The 18580-nt window shown below is 38.7% G+C and overlaps 1 protein-coding gene across 1 annotated transcript in view; it reads right to left on the reverse strand.

Annotated features, from left to right (window-relative positions):
• LOC136248518 (E3 ubiquitin-protein ligase rnf213-alpha-like) overlaps positions 1–18580 on the reverse strand; it is a 226598-nt gene that overhangs the window by 42697 nt on the left and 165321 nt on the right. The window lies entirely within an intron of this gene.

An 18580-nucleotide genomic window follows, 5' to 3' on the forward strand; every position in this document is an offset into this window, starting at 1 on the left:
AGGAATCCGATGAGCATTCACGGAGTTATGACCGATTATTTGCGTAAAATAAGGTCGAAGGTCTGTCACGCCTACAGGGTAAACTCCTTTGAGGAATCAGTTGAAAATTGATATGTAGATGGAGCAACCAGCGTAGGAGTGCCTTTTTGTGGTTTGAAAGGAATTGGGATAAAGACCACGGAGATATGACACAAAACCCGACCTGTGTCAAAATTACGCAATCGATTTTTATGAATAAAAAAACTATTAGTTTTTGTATCTACCAGGCAAACCGCTTAGAGCAATGAGCTGAAAATCAGTATGTAGCTGGAATAATCATCATAGAAAGTCCTTGCAGTAGTACAGAAGAATCGGATTACAAACCACTGAGTTATGATTCGAAAGGCAACTACGTGTAGCAAATGCGAGATCGAGATACTCTAATAGAACAGTCACCCTAATAAAGCATTCAGCTGCATTTATAATTTACTCAATTATAATTTATTACATTGCAAATTATTCTGTAGGGAATTCAGTTACAAACAAGTCACCCTGTAGTCAGATCAGCCAGAAGAAGGTACCTAATAGAGAGTTCAGCTACAAAGAAACCATCATGTAGAGAGTTCAGCTCAAACAAATTGCCCTGTAGAGAGATCAGCTAGAAGAAGTTACCTTGTAGAGAGTTCAGTTACAAAGAAACAATCATGCAAAGTGTTCAGCTACAAACAAATCACCCAGTAGAAAGTTCCACTATGAACAGATCACACTGTAGAGAGTTCAGTTAGAAGCAAGTCATGTTGTAGAGAGATCAGCTAGAAGAAGTAACCTTGTAGAGAGTTCAGCTACAAAGAAACCACCATGTAAGAGAGTTCAGCTGCAAACAAATCACCTGTAGAGAGTTCAGCAGGAACAAGTCACCCTGTACAGAGATCAGCTAGAAAAAAGTCACCCTGTAGAGAATTCAGCTACAAACAAATCACCCAGTAGAAAGATCAGGTAGAAGAAGTTACCTTGTAGAGAGTTCAGCTGCAAACAAATCCACTGTAGAGAGTTCAGCTAGAAACAAGTCACCCTGTAGAGAGATCAGCTAGAAACAAGTCACCTTGTAGAGAGTTCAGCTAGAAGAAGTCGCATTGTAGAGAGTTCAGCTACAAAGAAACTACCATGTAGAGAGTTCAGCTGCAAACAAATCACCCTGTAGAGAACTCAGCTACAAACAAATAGCCCTGTAGAAAGATCAGCTAGAAGAAGTTACCTTGTAGGGAGTTCAGCTACGAACAGATCACCCTGTAGAGAGTTCAGCTACAAACAAATCACACTGTAGAGAGTTCAGTTACAAAGAAACCACAATGTAGAGAGTTCAGCTGCAAAAATATCAATCACTCTGTAGAGAGTTCAGCTGCAAATAAATCACCCTGTAGAGAATTCAGCTACAAACAAATCACCCTGTAGAAAGGTCAGCTAGAAGAAGTTACCTTGTAGAGAGTTCAGCTACAAAGAAACTACCATGTAGAGAGTTCAGCTGCAAACAAATCATCCTGTAGAGAGTTCAGCTATGAAAAGATCACCCTTTAGAGAGTTCAGCTAGAATAAGTCACCTTTTAGAGAGTTCAGCTACAAAGCTACCACCATGTAGAGAGTTCAGCTGCAAAAAAATCAATCACTCTGTAGAGAGTTCAGCTAGAAGAAGTCACCTTGTAGAGAGTTCAGCTGCAAATAAATCACCCTGTAGAGAATTCAGCTACAAACAAATCACCCTGTAGAAAGATCAGCTAGAAGAAGTTACCTTGCAGAGAGTTCAGCTACAAAGAAACCAGAGTTCAGCTGCAAAGAAATCACCTGTAGAGAGTTCAGCTAGAAGAAGTCACATTGTAGAGAGTTCAGTTACAATGAAACTCCCATGTAGAGAGTTCAGCTGCAAACAAATCACCCTGTAGAGAACTCAGCTACAAACAAATATGCCCTGTAAAAAGATCAGCTAGAAAACAAGTCACCTTGTAGAGAGTTCAGCTAGAAGAAGTCACATTGTAGAGAATTCAGCTACAAAGAAATCACCTGTAGAGAGATCAGCTAGAAAACAAGTCACCTTGTAGAGAGTTCAGCTAGAAGAAGTCACATTGTAGAGAATTCAGCTACAAAGAAACTACCATGTATAGAGAGTTCAGCTGCAAACAAATCACCCCGTAGAAAGTTCAGCTATGAACAGATCACCCTGCAGAGAGATCAGCTAGAAACAAGTCACCCTGTAGAAAGATCAGCTATAAGAAGTTACCTTGTAGAGAGTTCAGCTACAAAGAAACCAGAGTTCAGCTGCAAAGAAATCACCTGCAGAGAGTTCAGCTAGAAGAAGTCACATTGTAGAGAGTTCAGTTACAATGAAACTCCCATGTAGAGAGTTCAGCTGCAAACAAATCACCCTGTAGAGAACTCAGCTACAAACAAATATGCCCTGTAAAAAGATCAGCTAGAAGAAGTTACCTTGTAGAGAGTTCAGCTACAACAAAACCATCATGTAGAGAGTTCAGCTACAAAGAAATCACCTGTAGAGAGTTCAGCTAGAAACAAGTCACCCTGTAGAGAGATCAGCTAGAAAACAAGTCACCTTGTAGAGAGTTCAGCTAGAAGAAGTCACATTGTAGAGAATTCAGCTACAAAGAAACTACCATGTATAGAGAGTTCAGCTGCAAACAAATCACCCCGTAGAAAGTTCAGCTATGAACAGATCACCCTGCAGAGAGATCAGCTAGAAACAAGTCACCCTATAGAGAGTTCAGCTAGAAGAAATTACCTTGTAGAGAGTTCAGCTACAAAGAAACCACAATGTAGAGAGTTCAGCTGCAAACAAATCACCCAGTAGAAAGTTCAGCTATGAACAGATCACCCTGTTGAGAGTTCAGTTAGAAACAAGTCATCCTGTAGAGAGATCACCTAGAAGTATCACCTTGTAGAGAGTTCAGCTACAAACAAATCACCTGTAGAAAGTTCAGCTACAAACAAATCACCCTGTAGAGAGATCAGCTAGAAGAAGTCCCCTTGTAGAGAGTTCAGCTATAAAGAAACCACCATGTAGCGAATTCAGCTGCAAACGAACACCCTGTAGAGAACTCAGCTACAAACAAATCGCCCTGTAGAAAGATCAGCTAGAAGAAGTTACCTTGTAGGGATTTCAGCTACAAACAAATCACCCTGTAGAGAGTTCAGCTACAAAGAAATCATCAAGTAGAGAGTTCAGCTGCAAACAAATCATCCTGTAGAGAGTTCAGCTATGAAAAGATCACCCTGTAGAGAGTTCAGCTAGAAGAAGTCACTTATTAGAGAGTTTAGCTACAAAGCAACCACCATGTAGAGAGTTCAGCTGCAAACACATCACCCTGTAGAGAATTCTGCTACAAACAAATCGCCCTGTAGAGAGACCAGCTAGAAACAAGTCACCCTGTAGACAGATCAGCTAGAAGAAGTTACCTTGTAGAGAGTTCATCAGCTGCAAACAAATCACCCTGTAGAGAATTCAACTACAAACAGATAACCCTGCAGAGGTTCAGCTAGAGTCAAGTCACCCTGTAGAGAGAATCCTGTAAAGAGTTCATCTACATACAAGCAGATCACCCTGTAGAGAGTTCAGCTACATTTCAAGTCACCCAGTAGAGAAATCAGCTGCAAATTATCCTGTGGGATTAATTGACATGTAATAAATATATTCTCTCTTTTTATATTATGAACTCTTGATATATGCATTATATATATAATTTGTACATTTACTGATAAAATCAGAATGAGTTAAAGTATTATAAAATCTGATTCATCTTTTTCTTTTTCCTGTGGTAAAGAAAATATATAGGTTAAAAAGCCCCAAAGCTGGCCATAGGCCGGCTTTGGGTATACAAATACAAAAAGAAGTGAAATCTAATCAAAAACAGCCAAGCTGTAAAAAAAGGAGTGCGGCCCTTGAAAAGGCTATGGTGAAAAAAGATGTGAAATCCAAGGTGGCGGCCAAGAAATGGCTGTGATGGTAGGTTAATGGTAAAAATTTTAATAACAACAATTCAGGTGAATTTTGTGCCAATTGACCAAGCGGCACCAAATTCACCTGAATTGTCGTTATTAAAATTTTTACCATTAACCTACCATCACAGCCATTTCTTGGCCGCCACCTTGGATTTCACATCTTTTTTCACCATAGCCTTTTCAAGGGCCGCACTCCTTTTTTTACAGCTTGGCTGTTTTTGATTAGATTGTAATTACAATGGGACGCATGTTTGCACTGTAATTACATTTTGAGCGTAAACCATAATTTTATGCAAAAAAGTGGTTTTTCACCAGCCATATTTACAATATATTCATAATTACCAATAGAGTATAATTCGTAATTACATTTTTTGTAATTACACTACTACAGCGTAATTACAATTACAAAACGTAAACTTTATTTGCAGCCTACTGTATACCTCTTCACAGAGAGACAACTAAATCTAATCCAAAACAGCCAAGCTGTAAAAAAGTGTGCGGCCCTCAGAAAGGCTATGGTGAAAAAGATGTGAAATCCAAGGTGGCGGCCAAGAAATGGCTGTGATGGTAGGTTAATGGTAAAAATTTTAATAATGACAATTCAGGTAAATTTGTGAAGCGGCATAAAAATTCACCTGAATTGTCGTTATTAAAATTTTTACCATTAACCTACCATCACAGCCATTTCTTGGCCGCCACCTTGGATTTCACATCTTTTTCACGCATAGCCTTTCTGAGGGCCGCACACTTTTTTTACAGCTTGCTGTTTTGGATTAGATTTCATTTCTTTTTGTTTTGTATATCCCAAAGCCGGGCCTATGGCCAGCTTTGGGAATTTTTTAACCTATGTTTTTTTCTTTACTACAGGAAGAAGAAAAGATGAAGTAGATGCACTTTAAATATTTTATCAGTAAATGTACAAATTATATATCTAATCCAAAACAGCCAAGCTGTAAAAAAAGTGTGCGGCCCTCAGAAAGGCTATGGTGAAAAAAGATGTGAAATCCAAGGTGGCGGCCAAGAAATGGCTGTGATGGTAGGTTAGTGGTAAAAATTTTAATAATGACAATTCAGGTGAATTTTTGTGCCGCTTCACAAAAATTCACCTGAATTGTCGTTATTAAAATTTTTACCACTAACCTACATCACAGCCATTTCTTGGCCGCCACCTTGGATTTCACATCTTTTTTCACCATAGCCTTCTGAGGGCCGCACACTTTTTTTACAGCTTGGCTGTTTTGGATTAGATTCATTCTTTTGTATTTGTATACCCCAAAGCCGGCCTATGGCCAGCTTTGGGACTTTTTTAACCTATGTTTTTTCTTAACTACAGGAAGAGAAAAGATGAAGTAGATGTACTTTAAATATTTTATCAGTAAATGTACAAATTATATATACTGTATAATACATATGTGACCGGATTGCGAAAAGGGGTCCAATTTGCCAACTTTGACAATTGATAACTTCAGATTGGAAAGAGCTATTGCCTTGATATTTGGGCAGTGGTGAGCACCACTATAGCTGAATACATGGTGAAATGTTCAGGTTAATAATTATGTTACTTGAACACTGAGTTATGGTCTCCAACATTTACGGAATTGGATGTGTGTGGAAGACCCCTTTTCGCAAATCCGGTCACATATATTGATTACAGAAATCTCCATGGTGGTTTCTTTGTAACTGAACACTCTACAAGGTGACTTCTTCTAATTGCTCTCTCTACAGGGTGAATTGTTTGTAGCTGAACGATCTACAAGGTAACTTCTTCTAGCTGATCTCTCTACAGGTGATGTGTTTGTAGCTGAATTTTGTATAGGTGATTTGTTTGCAGCTGAGCTCTTTACAGAATGGTTTCTTTGTAGCTGAACTCTCTAAAAGGTAACTTCTTCTAACTGATCTTTCTACAGGGCAATTTGTTTCTGCAGAATTTTCTACAGGGTGATTTTACAGGGTGATTTCTTTGCAGCTGAACTCTCTACATGGTGGTTTCTTTGTAGCTGAACTCTCTACAAGGTAATTTCTTCTAGCTGATCTCTCTACAGGGAGATTTGTTTGTAGCTGAACTATCTACAAGGTAACTTCTTATAGCTGATCTCTACAGGGTGATTTGTTCGTAGTTGAATTCTGTACAGGTGATTTGTTTGCAGCTGAGCTCTTTACAAAATGGTTTCTTTGTAGCTGAACTTTCTCCAAGGTAAGTTCTTCTAACTGATCTTTCTACAGGGTGATTTGTTTGTAGCTGAACTATCTACAAGGTAATTTCTTCTAGCTGATCTCTCTACAGGGCGATTTGTTTGTAGCTGAATTCTGTACAAGTGATTTGTTTGCAGCTGAGCTCTTTACAGAATAGTTTCTTTGTAGCTGAACTCTCTACAGGGTGATTTGTTTGTAGCTGAAATCCCTACAAGGTAACTTCTTCTAGCTGATCTCTCTACAGGGTGATTTGTTTGTAGCTGAACTCTCTACAGGTGATTTGTTTGTAGCTGAACTCTACAAGGTGATACTTCTAGGTGATTTCTCTACAGGATTCCTTGTTTCTAACTGAACTCTCAACAGGGTGATCTGTTCATAGCTGAACTTTCTACTGGGTGATTTGTTTGCAGCTGAACTCTCTAAATGGTGGTTTCTTTGTAGCTGAACTCTCTACAATGTGACTTCTTCTAGCTGAACTCTCTACAAGGTGACTTGTTTCTAGCTGATCTCTCTACAGGGTGACTTGTTTCTAGCTGAACTCTCTACAGGTGATTTGTTTGTAGCTGAACTCTCTACATGGTGGTTTCGTTGTAGCTGAACTCTCTACAAGGTAACTTCTTCTAGCTGATCTTTTTCACTGCATATTTGTTTGTAGCTGAGTTCTCTACAGGGTGATTTGTTTGCAGCTGAACTCTCTACATGGGAGTTTCATTGTAGCTGAACTCTCTACAATGTGACTTCTTCTAGCTGAACTCTCTACAGGGTGACTTGTTTCTAGCTGAACTCTCTACAGGTGATTTGTTTGCAGCTGAACTCTCTACATGGTGGTTTCTTTGTAGCTGAACTCTCTACAAGGTAACTTCTTCTAGCCGATCTTTCTACAAGGTGATTGAGTTTTTTGCAGCTGAACTCTTTACATGGTGGTTGCTTTGTAGCTGAACTCTCTAAAAGGTGACTTCTTCTAGCTGAACTCTCTACAGGATGATTTGTTTGCAGCTGGATTCTCTACGTGGTAGTTTCTTTGTAGCTGAACTCTCTACAATGTGACTTCTTCTAGCTGAACTCTCTACAGGGTGACTTGTTTCTAGCTGATCTCTCTACAGGGTGACTTGTTTCTAGCTGAATTCTCTACAGGTGATTTGTTTGCAGCTGAACTCTCTACATGGTGGTTTCTTTGTAGCTGAACTCTCTACAAGGTAACTTCTTCTAGCTGATCTTTCTACAGGGTGATTTGTTTGTAGCTGAATTCTCTACAGGGTGATTTATTTGCAGCTTAACTCTCTACAAGGTGACTTCTTCTAGCTGAACTCTCTACAGAGTGATTGATTTTTTTTGCAGCTGAACTCTCTACATGGTGGTTTCTTTGTAACTTAACTCTCTACAGGGTGATTTGTTTGTAGCTGAACTCTCTACAGGGTGATCTGTTCATAGCTGAACTCCCTATAAAGTAACTTCTTCTAGCTAATCTTTCTACAGGGCGATTTGTTTGTAGCTGAGTTCTCTACAGGGTGATTTGTTTGCAGCTGAACTCTACATGGTAGCTTCTTTGTAGCTCTACAATGTTACTTCTTCTAGCTGAACTCTCTACAAGGTGACTTGTTTCTAGCTGATCTCTCTACAGGGTGACTTGTTTCTAGCTGAACTCTCTACAGGTGATTTGCTTGCAGCTGAACTCTCTACATGATTGTTTCTTTGTAGCTGAACTCTCTACAAGGTAATTTCTTCTAGCTGATCTCTCTACAGGCCGATTTGTTTGTAGCTGAACTCTCTACATGATGGTTTCTTTGTAGCTGAACTCTCTACAAGGTGATTTCTTCTATAGCTGATCTTTCTACAGGGTGATTTGTTTGTAGTTAAACTCTCTACACGATAGATTCTTTGTAGCTGAACTCTCTACAAGGTGATTTCTTCTATAGCTGATCTTTCTACAGGGTGATTTGTTTGTACCTGAACTATCTACATGATGGTTTCTTTGTAGCTGAACTCTCTACAAGGTAACTTCTTCTAGCTGATCTCTCTACAGGACAATTTGTTTGTACCTGAACTCTCACATGATTGTTTCTTTGAAGCTGAACTCTCTACAAGGTGATTTCTTCTAGCTGATCTTTCTACAGGGTGATTTGTTTGTAGCAGAACTCTCTACAAGGAAACTTCTTCTAGCTGATCTCTCTACAGGGAGATTTGTTTGTAGCTGAACTCTCTATACATGATTTGTTTGCGGCTGAATTCTCTACATGATGGTTTCTTTGTAGCTGAACTCTCTACAAGGTAACTTCTTCTAGCTGATCTCTTTACAGGGTGAATTGTTTGTAGCAGAACGATCTACAAGGTAACTTCTTCTTACTTATCTCTCTACAGGGTGATTTGTTTGTAGCTGAACTTTTTACAAGGAAACCTCTTTTAACTGAGCTCTGTACAGGGTGAATTGTTTGTAGCTGAACTATCTACAAGGTAACTTCTTCTAGCTGATCTCTCTACAGGATGATTTGTTTGTAGCTGAACTATCTACAAGGTAACTTCTTCTAGCTGATCTCTCTACAGGGTGATTTGTTTGTAGCTGAATTCTGTATAGGTGATTTGTTTGCAGCTGAGCTCTTTACAGAATGGTTTCTTTGTAGCTGAACTCTCTACAAGGTAACTTCTTCTAGCTGATGTATCTACAGGGTCACTAGTTTGTAGCTGAATTCTCTACATGGTGGTTTCTTTGTAACTGAACTATCTACAAGGTGACATCTTCTAGCTGATCTTTCAACAGGGTGATTTGTTTGTATTTGAACTCTCTACAAGAAATCTTCTTCTAACTGATGTTTTAACAGGGTGAATTGTTTGTAGCTGAACTCTCTACAGGGTGATTTGTTTGTAGCTGATCTCTATACAGGTTACTTATTTCTAACTGATCTCTTTAATTCTGTTCAGGGTGACTGCTCTATTAGGATGACTGCTCTATTAGAGTATCTCGATCTCGCACTTGCTACACCAAGTTGGATTTCGTGTTATAACTCCGTGGATTTAAGTCTGATTCTTCTACACCATTGAAGAGCCTTTCTAAGATGATAACTCCATCTGTACAGCGATTTTGAAAGCATTACCCCAAGCGGTTTACCTGGTAGGCGTGGCAAGCATAATAATAATAATAATAATAAAATAAAAATATTAAAAATTAGCTAATCTCGATTGCGTAATTGTTACACACTGTTGATTTTTTCGCTGTATCTTCCTGGTTTTTAGCTCGATTTCTTTCAAACCACAAAAGGTTTAAGGTTCAATAGTTAACCTATTCACCCACCGATTTTCAGCTTCTTCCCATACGCGGTTTACCCTGTAGGCGTGACAACATATTGGTGTTATTTTTCGTGCATAATCGCTCATAACTCTTTGTCTGTTTATGGTATTCCAGCCAAAGTTGGTACCGAGATGCGCCTTTATACCCCCCTTCTGTGTGCCAAATTTCAAGGCAATCGGATAACGCGTTCGAGTTTTATAGCAGTTTTTGTAAGTGTGCGACAAGAAAAAGAAAAATAAGAAGAAGAAGAAGAAGAAGAAGAAGAAAAAAAAAACGAAGAAACTCAGCCAATTTTTGAAGTCGCATATCTCGGGAACGCGCGAAGCGATTTCGCTCAAATTTGGAATGTAGAGTGCTGCAGTTGGGGGGCATGTCCACAGCAAAAATCGTCTTGTTTCATCAAGGAAGCACAGAGCTACGGAGGTGCGAAAATTGCGTTTTCTTTCTTCCTGTCAATATACTCACGGGTGTTACGCGCCGGCTTCTTGGGCCGCACGACACACTACCGTGTGTCTTGATATGTGACCGGATTTGCGAAAAGGGGTCTTCCACACACATCCAATTTACGAACTTTGGCAGTTCATAATGTCAGATAGGAAAATAGCATTGCCTTGAAATTTGGACAGTAATGAGTAACAACATAGGTTAATGCATGAACAAAATTTCAGGTTAGTATCTTCTTTGAGCACAAAGGTATGGTCATTCAAGTTCATAGAATTGGATGTGTGTGGAAGACCCTTTTTCGTAAATCCGGTCACATATAATACATATGTGACCGGATTTGCGAAAAGGGGCCTTCCACACATCCAATTTGCCAACTTTGACAATTGATAACTTCAGATTGGAAAGAGCTATTGCCTTGAAATTTGGGCAGTGGTGATTTCTTTGCAGCTGAACTCTCTACATGATGGTTTCTTTGTAGCTGAACTCTCTACAAGGTAATTTCTTCTAGCTGATCTCTCTACAGGGTGATTTGTTTGTATAGCTGAACTATCTACCAGGTAACTTCTTCTAGCTGATCTCTCTACAGGGTGATTTGTTTGTAGCTGAATTCTGTACAGGTGATTTGTTTGCAGCTGAGCTCTTTACGGTTTCTTTGTAGCTGAACTCTCTACAAAGTAACTTCTTCTAACTGATCTTTCTACAGGGTGATTTGTTTGTAGCTGAACTATCTACAAGGTAATTTCTTCTAGCTGATCTCTCTACAGGGTGATTTGTTTGCAGCTGAGCTCTTTACAGAATGGTTTCTTTGTAGCTGAACTCTCTACAAGGTAACCTTTCTAGCTGATGTCTCTACAAGGTGACTAGTTTGTAGCTGAACTCTCTACATGGTGGTTTCTTTTTGTAACTGAACTTTCTACAAGGTGACTTCTTCTAGCTGATCTTTCAATAGGGTGATTTGTTTGTAGCTTCACTCTCTACAAGGTAACTTCTTCTAGCTGATCTCTCTACAGGGAGATTTGTTTGTAGCTGAACTCTCTACAGGTGATTTGTTTGTAGCTGAATTCTGTACAGGTAATTTGTTTGCAGCTGAGCTCTTTACAGAATGATTTCTTTGTAGCTGAACTCTCTACAAGGTAACTTTTCTAGCTGATGTCTCTACAAGGTGACTAGTTTGTAGCTGAACTCTCTACATGGTGGTTTCTTTTTGTAACTGAACTTTCTACAATGTGACTTCTTCTAGCTGATCTTTCAATAGGGTGATTTGTTTGTAGCTTCACTCTCTACAAGGTAACTTCTTCTAGCTGATCTCTCTACAGGGAGATTTGTTTGTAGCTGAACTCTCTACAGGTGATTTGTTTGTAGCTGAATTCTGTACAGGTGATTTGTTTGTAGCTGAACTATCTACATGGTAATATCTTCTAGCTGATCTCTCTACAGGGTGATTTGTTTGGAGCTGAATTCTGTACAGGTGATCTGTTTGCAGCTGAGCTCTTTACAGAATGGTTACTTTGTAGCTGAACTCTCTACAAGGTAATTTCTTCTAGCTGATCTCTCTACAGGGAGATTTGTTTGTAGCTGAACTCTCTACAAAGTAACTTTTCTAGCTGATGTCTCTACAAGGTGGCTAGTTTGTAGCTGAACTCTCTACATGGTGGTTTCTTTGTAACTGAAATTTCTACAAGGTGACTTCTTCTAGCTGATCTTTCAATAGGATGATTTGTTTGTAGCTTCACTCTCTACAAGGTAACTTCTTCTAGCTGATCTCTCTACAGGGAGATTTGTTTGAAGCTGAACTTTCTAAATGATGGTTTCTTTGTAGCTGAACTCTCTACAAGGTAATTTCTTCTAGCTGATCTCTCTACAGGGAGATTTGTTTGCAGCTGAACTATCTACAAGGTAACTTCTTCTAGCTGATCTCTCTACAGGGAGATTTGTTTGTAGCTGAACTCTCTACAGGTGATTTGTTTGAAGCTGAACTTTCTAAATGATGGTTTCTTTGTAGCTGAACTCTCTACAAGGTAATTTCTTCTAGCTGATCTCTCTACAGGGAGATTTGTTTGTAGCTGAACTATCTACAAGGTAACTTCTTCTAGCTGATCTCTCTACAGGTTGACTTGTGTGTAGCTGATCTCTATACAGGTTTCTTGTTTCTAGCTGATCTCTTGAATTCTCTTCAGGGTGACTGCTCTATTAGGATGACTGCTCTATTAGAGTATCTCGATCTCACACTTGCTGCACCAAGTTGGATTTCGTGTTATAACTCCGTGGCTTTAAGTCTGATTCTTCTACACCATTGATGAGCCTTTCTAAGATGATTACTCCATCTGTACAATGATTTTCAAAGCATTACCCCAAGCGGTTTATCTGGTAGGCGTGGCAAGCAGTCGTTATTTTTATTAGCTAATCTCGATTGCGTAATTGTTACACACTGTTGGTTTTTTCGTTGTATCTTCCTGTTTTTTAGCTCGATTTCTTTCAAACCACAAAAGGTTTGAGGTTCAATAGTTAACCTATTCACCCACCGATTTTCAGCTTCTTCCCATACGCGGTTTACCCTGTAGGCGTGACAACATATTGGTGTTAATTTTCGTGAATAATCGCTCATAACTCTTTGCCTGTTTATCGTATTCCAGCCAAAGTTGGTACCGAGATGCGCCTTTATATCCCCCTTCTGTGTGCCAAATTTCAAGGCAATCGGATATGGCGTTCGAGTTTTATAGCAATTTTTGTAAGTGTGCGACAAGAAAAAGAAAAAGAAAAAAAAAACAAAGAAACTGAGCCAATTTTTGAAGTCGCATATCTCGGGAACGCGTGAAGCGATTTCGCTGAAATTTGGAATGTGGAGTGCTGCAGTTGGAGGGAATGTCCACAGCAAAAATCGTCTTGTTTCATCAAGGAAGCACAGAGCTACGGAGGTGCGAAAATTGCGTTTTCTTTCTTCCTGTCAATATACTCACCGGTGTTACGCGCCGGCTTCTTGGGCCGCACGACACACTACCGTGTGTCTTGATGTACATCTGTGTACATTGAGATGTACTTCAAAACAGCAAGCCACTTTCATCAAAGCAATATGGTATGGAGTAGGCATAGTGGTACCGCCCTGATTTTTTTTACAAAAGCTCAGACTGAAATTGATTATGGGAATAAATTAATGTTCATATGACTATTATCACAAATTGGAGTCTTGCAACAAGAAGCACTCAGATGAAAGTGTTTCAGTATCCTTGCCATTCTACGAGTTGGGATATGTTAGTTAAAGGTAAGAACTATTCTTATACCACATACACAAACACTCCGGCATGTTTTCAAATTTGGACCACACCCACATTACAGATAAAACAAGTTAACCACTCTATTTTACCCTTTAGTATAAAAGAGATAGCATTAAAACACTAGCAAATTCCTTGAGATTCACCCAACTCAACTTTTCCCGTAATACCCTTAGGACTTGTACACTCACTATAACAGACATAGCTACAATTTTGCATGCTGCTTAGCCATAATTGAATCTTTCAGGCATGCATATAAAATGAATCCAGCGGTTATACTCATTTGGCATGGGTGATTACTCACCTGGCACAGGATATTAGCCTAAAACGCAAGTGATACATGTTAGCTGTAATATGGGCACTTAAGATTTGCCTGATATGTATGCTTGCAGTCCTTGGGCCTCAGGCTTTGGAAATACATATCAGGCAAATCCTTCATGCCCATGTTACAACTATTACATCAGGACACATGATAGTGTGTCGTGTGGCCAAGTACAGGTGTGACAGACAAGTGTGTATTTTACAGGAACCAAGAAAATGCTGTTTTCACGCTTTTGTAGCTCAATAGTGCCTGAACAGAAACCAATTTTGCAGTGGAAACTCCCTTAGGTAGGGAACGTTCTATTCCAAATTTGATTTGAACCTGCCCAGCCATCACTGAGACATGTGCCTTCAAAATTTTTATTTTTCTTCATCTGCTTTTTTCCCCTTCTTTTCGCTCCACTCGCTATAACTTGCGCATACTTTAGTTGATTGATTTCAAATTTGGAGGGCAGTAAGAGCATAATATAGCACATTTACAGCCAAATTTTCATAGACATTGAGCTAAGAACAATGGAATTATGCACGATTTTGAAGTAATTTGTGTGTTGTCAAGCCTACAGGGTAATCTGCTTGACGGAATAACTTGAAAATCAGTCTGTACTTGAAGTTACTATTGTAGTACAAGCCTTTTGTGGTTTGAAAGTATTAAGAGTATTAGCTAAGGAGATATAAAGCAAAACAAAACATATGAAAAACACGATTGAGATACTCTAATAGAACAGTCACTAAGAAGTAAAAAAACATGCACAATAAAATATCCTCCACGTTTTGAACCAGGGACCTCCAGAGGAGGTAGGACATGACGTCACAATAATTGCGTGACGTGTGCATACTGTACATTTTAAGCACAGGGTATAGTTCTAGTAACCTGTGAAGTTTAGCGCTGGATTGATTGTCAGAAATGGTAATTCACTAGTGTAGAAATCGTTTCATGTGATGAGCTTCATCAAGCTCCAGCGATTTTAAGATGGATTTTGCAATAGAGCGTTATTTAGACTACATTCTGATCTTATTTTCAGGTACCTGTGTTATTGGTCATTGTATTCTTAGTCACTAGTAGTAAATGCAATTGACTTCGGCGTCTACAATGATGTATGTAGCTAGTATCCCCCCAAAAACACCTTTGCTGTAAAAAAAGGTGCATCCAAGAAACTAAAAGTACCTGTAACCCCATGTAAAACAGATAAGTTGTAGAAAAACACTCCATGAAATTAATGGGTAACTGAAAGAGCTGATATTTAGAGCAGCCAAGAATCAATAATGTCACTACAACTGACTATGATTACCAAAGAATACCTTGGCTGTAAAACAGGCAAATAAAAGTAACTGGCAACCAAAACAGCTGATATCTGAAGCGGCCAAGAATAAAAGTTAAGTTGATACAACTTACTACAATTATAAACTTGCAACATTGAATTCTAATCATTCAACTGTGTTCTATACATTCACCCTTGCTACATCCTAAATTAATTCTTTGTAGCTCTAATTGGCTGGTAATTTGGCCGCCTTTTTTTCTTTACTCTGACTATTGAAAAAGGCGGCCAAATTACCAGCCAATTAGAGTTACAAAGAATTAATTTAGGATGTAGAAAGGGTGAATGTATAGAACACAGTTGAATGATTAAGATTCAATGTTGCAAGTTTATAATTGTAGTAAGCTGTATCAACTTAACTTTTATTCTTGGCCGCTTCAGATTTTAGCTGTTTTGGTTGCCAGTTACTTTTATTTGCCTGTTTTACAGCCAAGGTATTCATTGGTAATCATAGTCAGTTGTAGTAACATTATTGATTTTTGGCTGCTCTAGATATCTGCTCTTTCAGTTACCCATTAATTTCATGGAGTGTTTTTCTACAACTTATTTGTTTTACATGGGGTTACAGATACTTTTAGTTTCTTGGACGCGCCTTTTTTTTTTACAGCAAAAGTGTTTTTTTGGGGGGGGGATATCACTAATTTTTGTCAGTTATATAATTTACAGACCCAATGTTCAAGCCATGGAGGGTGTATGATGAATTCTGGCTTGTAGAGGTGTTGCAACCAAACACAAATCTGCTGATAGGTGGTGAGCATATAACATACATTCCTATGGTAGCTGTTAATTTTTTATTAGGACAAGGGCCAGTGGAAATTACTGGTCATGCCAAGCAATAATGGCTACAGTCAGGGTTACCAAAGATGTGTGTAAAGCACTTATTTGCAAACCATGTTTTTCTAGGTGATCTTGGGGAATGCCACCATCTTGAAATAGCAACTCTGAGATTGCATCTGGGATCTGGGAGTGTTTTCAGACAGAGATGTAAATATTCAACTATATTGTTCAATGACTGTTCTATTAGAGTATTTATTGCTTGACTGTTCTATTGGAGTATATCAATCATTTCGTACTTGTCAATGAATAAAACCTGCTATGACCACTGCCATAGTGCCCTGAGGACGACCTATCAACTTGGTTTGCCACTTGTAGAGCTAGATGCTTTGCTAAGGGTTATGAAAGAGATCACAAACATCATACTATTATTTTTATTTCACTACATACAAACACACGCTTACATCATATACAAGCACAAGACGCATACAAAATGTGTAAACACTATACACACATGTTCACAAACATACACCACATATTGGTTGTACTCAAGTTAATATCACATCTCTTGTGAAATGCTCTTGTAGGAGAGATGGTATTGCCTTTACTTGGTGCTAAAAAGTTCTTGCAGAAAAAAAAATTGTGTTGTAGATACTGTTTAGTGCCGGTTAATTACACATGTCACTCCATAGTTAAGCCATGAGGATATCCAAGCAAGTGTCTTTGGTGTTGCGACTGATGTTCCAGGTTAGTTGCATGTGTGTTTAATTTAAGGTTAAGTTCAGTGCCTGCTTGTTCTTTTACAGGTCTCACTTAACCTTGTGTCATCATGCAGACATCTGAATATTGTGCAAGCTCTGTGGAACAACCCCAACTCATATACACAATCATTGGCAACCACGAACCACATGCATATGTACATTCAAGCAATCTGTTACAAAAGTTGAAAGTCACAACACAAGCTCATACCGGCAAACCACGAACCGCATTCCAGCAATTTGTTACAAACTTTGTTGCACCATGGTATGTGCATAATGATCAATTAATGAAAGCTACAACACAAGCTCCATGGTGCATTAATGGAAATAAATAAGTTTCACCTGACTGACAATTATCACGTGACCTATTTAGGGGATATCCCTTGGAAAGACCCTGCACAGTAACACTTCAAGTGAAAAGTGAACACACTTGATACGTGATTTATATTATTATTGATGGCAGTCCATGTCTTGAGAGGGAAGCATAATATTATTAAACTCTAAAATACATTAAAGTACGAGTACCTACTTGTAGAGCCATAACTAAGAACAAGTTCCACTTGACTGACAATGATCACGTGGTCTATTTAGGGGAAATCACTTGGAAAGTCCCTGTAACACCTCAAGTGAATACACGTGATACGTGGTTTACATTAATTATTGATGGCAGCTAATGTCTTGAGAGGACTGAATGCTACTAAATATTTGTTATATTGTAACTGGATTTCAATGGAGTGGCGAAGTGTGGGTAATGCTATGTAACAAGCTGGTTTGAGCACCACCAAAACACACAAGTTATTTTAATACACCATGTGTGGTGTGGCAACAAGAATTATGCTTGGAACACCTTCTCTAGTGACACTACGTTCTTGACGCTTTCACACTTGTTTATAAGACATCTGCCAATTATCAAGGCATGGCACTAAATGGAGTTTAAAAGATTTCTACTTAAAACACCTTCCCTAGGGAACTTACGGTTCTACACGCTTTTACAATTTGTTTATCAGACATTAGGGCTTGTGTCCACATTGTGTCTTTAAAAGTTATTGTAGGGATTAGAGGTTTGATCGAAGAAAATACGCATATGAACAAACCAGGATTAGATAATGTCAGTGCTAGATGGACTGTACAAACATGGGTAAGTTGACTGGTATAAGGTGATGCTAGGTGTAACACAAAGTTGAGAAATAAAGTGAAATATGTCTAAATACGCATTTTAATACCGGTCGCAAGAACACTACTACGAAAAAAGTTTTTTTTAATATGTAATGCAATACAAACTTATTGAGAGATGTTGGGCTAATATTGCAAAACCGTCCCTATACGTAAATAACTCACAGTAGTGGCCACGCGTCTTTTAATTGGGCATGCACTTTGTAGTTTCTTGGCCGCACCTCATTACCGTGAGTCTTGACATTAGTTTTTCACCATGCAATTATCATTGAAATTCAATTACATTACACAAAAATTGTATGCATTATGACCTCCACACCTATATACCCAAGCCCTTACCACTCTGCCACTGCTGTCAGTTGCTCACCCCACTTAATTTCTACCTTATAAATCCCTACTCTAGTTGAAAATTCCAAAGTATTTTGTGTACTTGTTTGTTAACAATAAAATTATTATGACTAGTAAACCCATGCATACCGCATCAAAAAAAAAATGGTGCCACACTCCCCAGCTATCAATTATCATCTGAACCATGAAGTATCCATTGCACTTTGTTGTCAGTTATGTTCAACCCGTTACACAGCATTACGAATCAAGAACTGTTTGAAAAGTACCTCTGCAATCAAAGTAGCCACTATAGAAAATACAGACGATTTCCATTTCAAAGGGAAACCATCACGTGCTACCGCCAAGTCGACACTTTTCACTGTCAGCAAAGATGAATGGGACACAAAGGAGGACACCGGTAAGTCCATGAAGAATGCATTGTAAGTATTGCAGTATGCCAAAAGGCACATGTAAGCAATGTTGAACAGAGAAAAAATCAAGCCCGCAGCCTTACCCATTATCAAGTTATGCTTGTCTGAAGACATCAGTCAGTCAGTTACTCAGTCAGTCAGCCAGTAGAAAATTTAATATTTTGTTTTTAATTCTGTAGCAACTTGTTAAAAGCGTTTCGGGTTGATCTTGGGCTTAGTTTTACCTGACCAATACTACCTCATCATTGTAAGGGAAAAGTGAAGCTGGTTTTGGGGTGATGTTTTTCATGGGCCACACCCACACCTT

This window comes from Dysidea avara, chromosome 3, assembly GCF_963678975.1.
Source record: "Dysidea avara chromosome 3, odDysAvar1.4, whole genome shotgun sequence".
NCBI lineage: Eukaryota > Metazoa > Porifera > Demospongiae > Dictyoceratida > Dysideidae > Dysidea > Dysidea avara.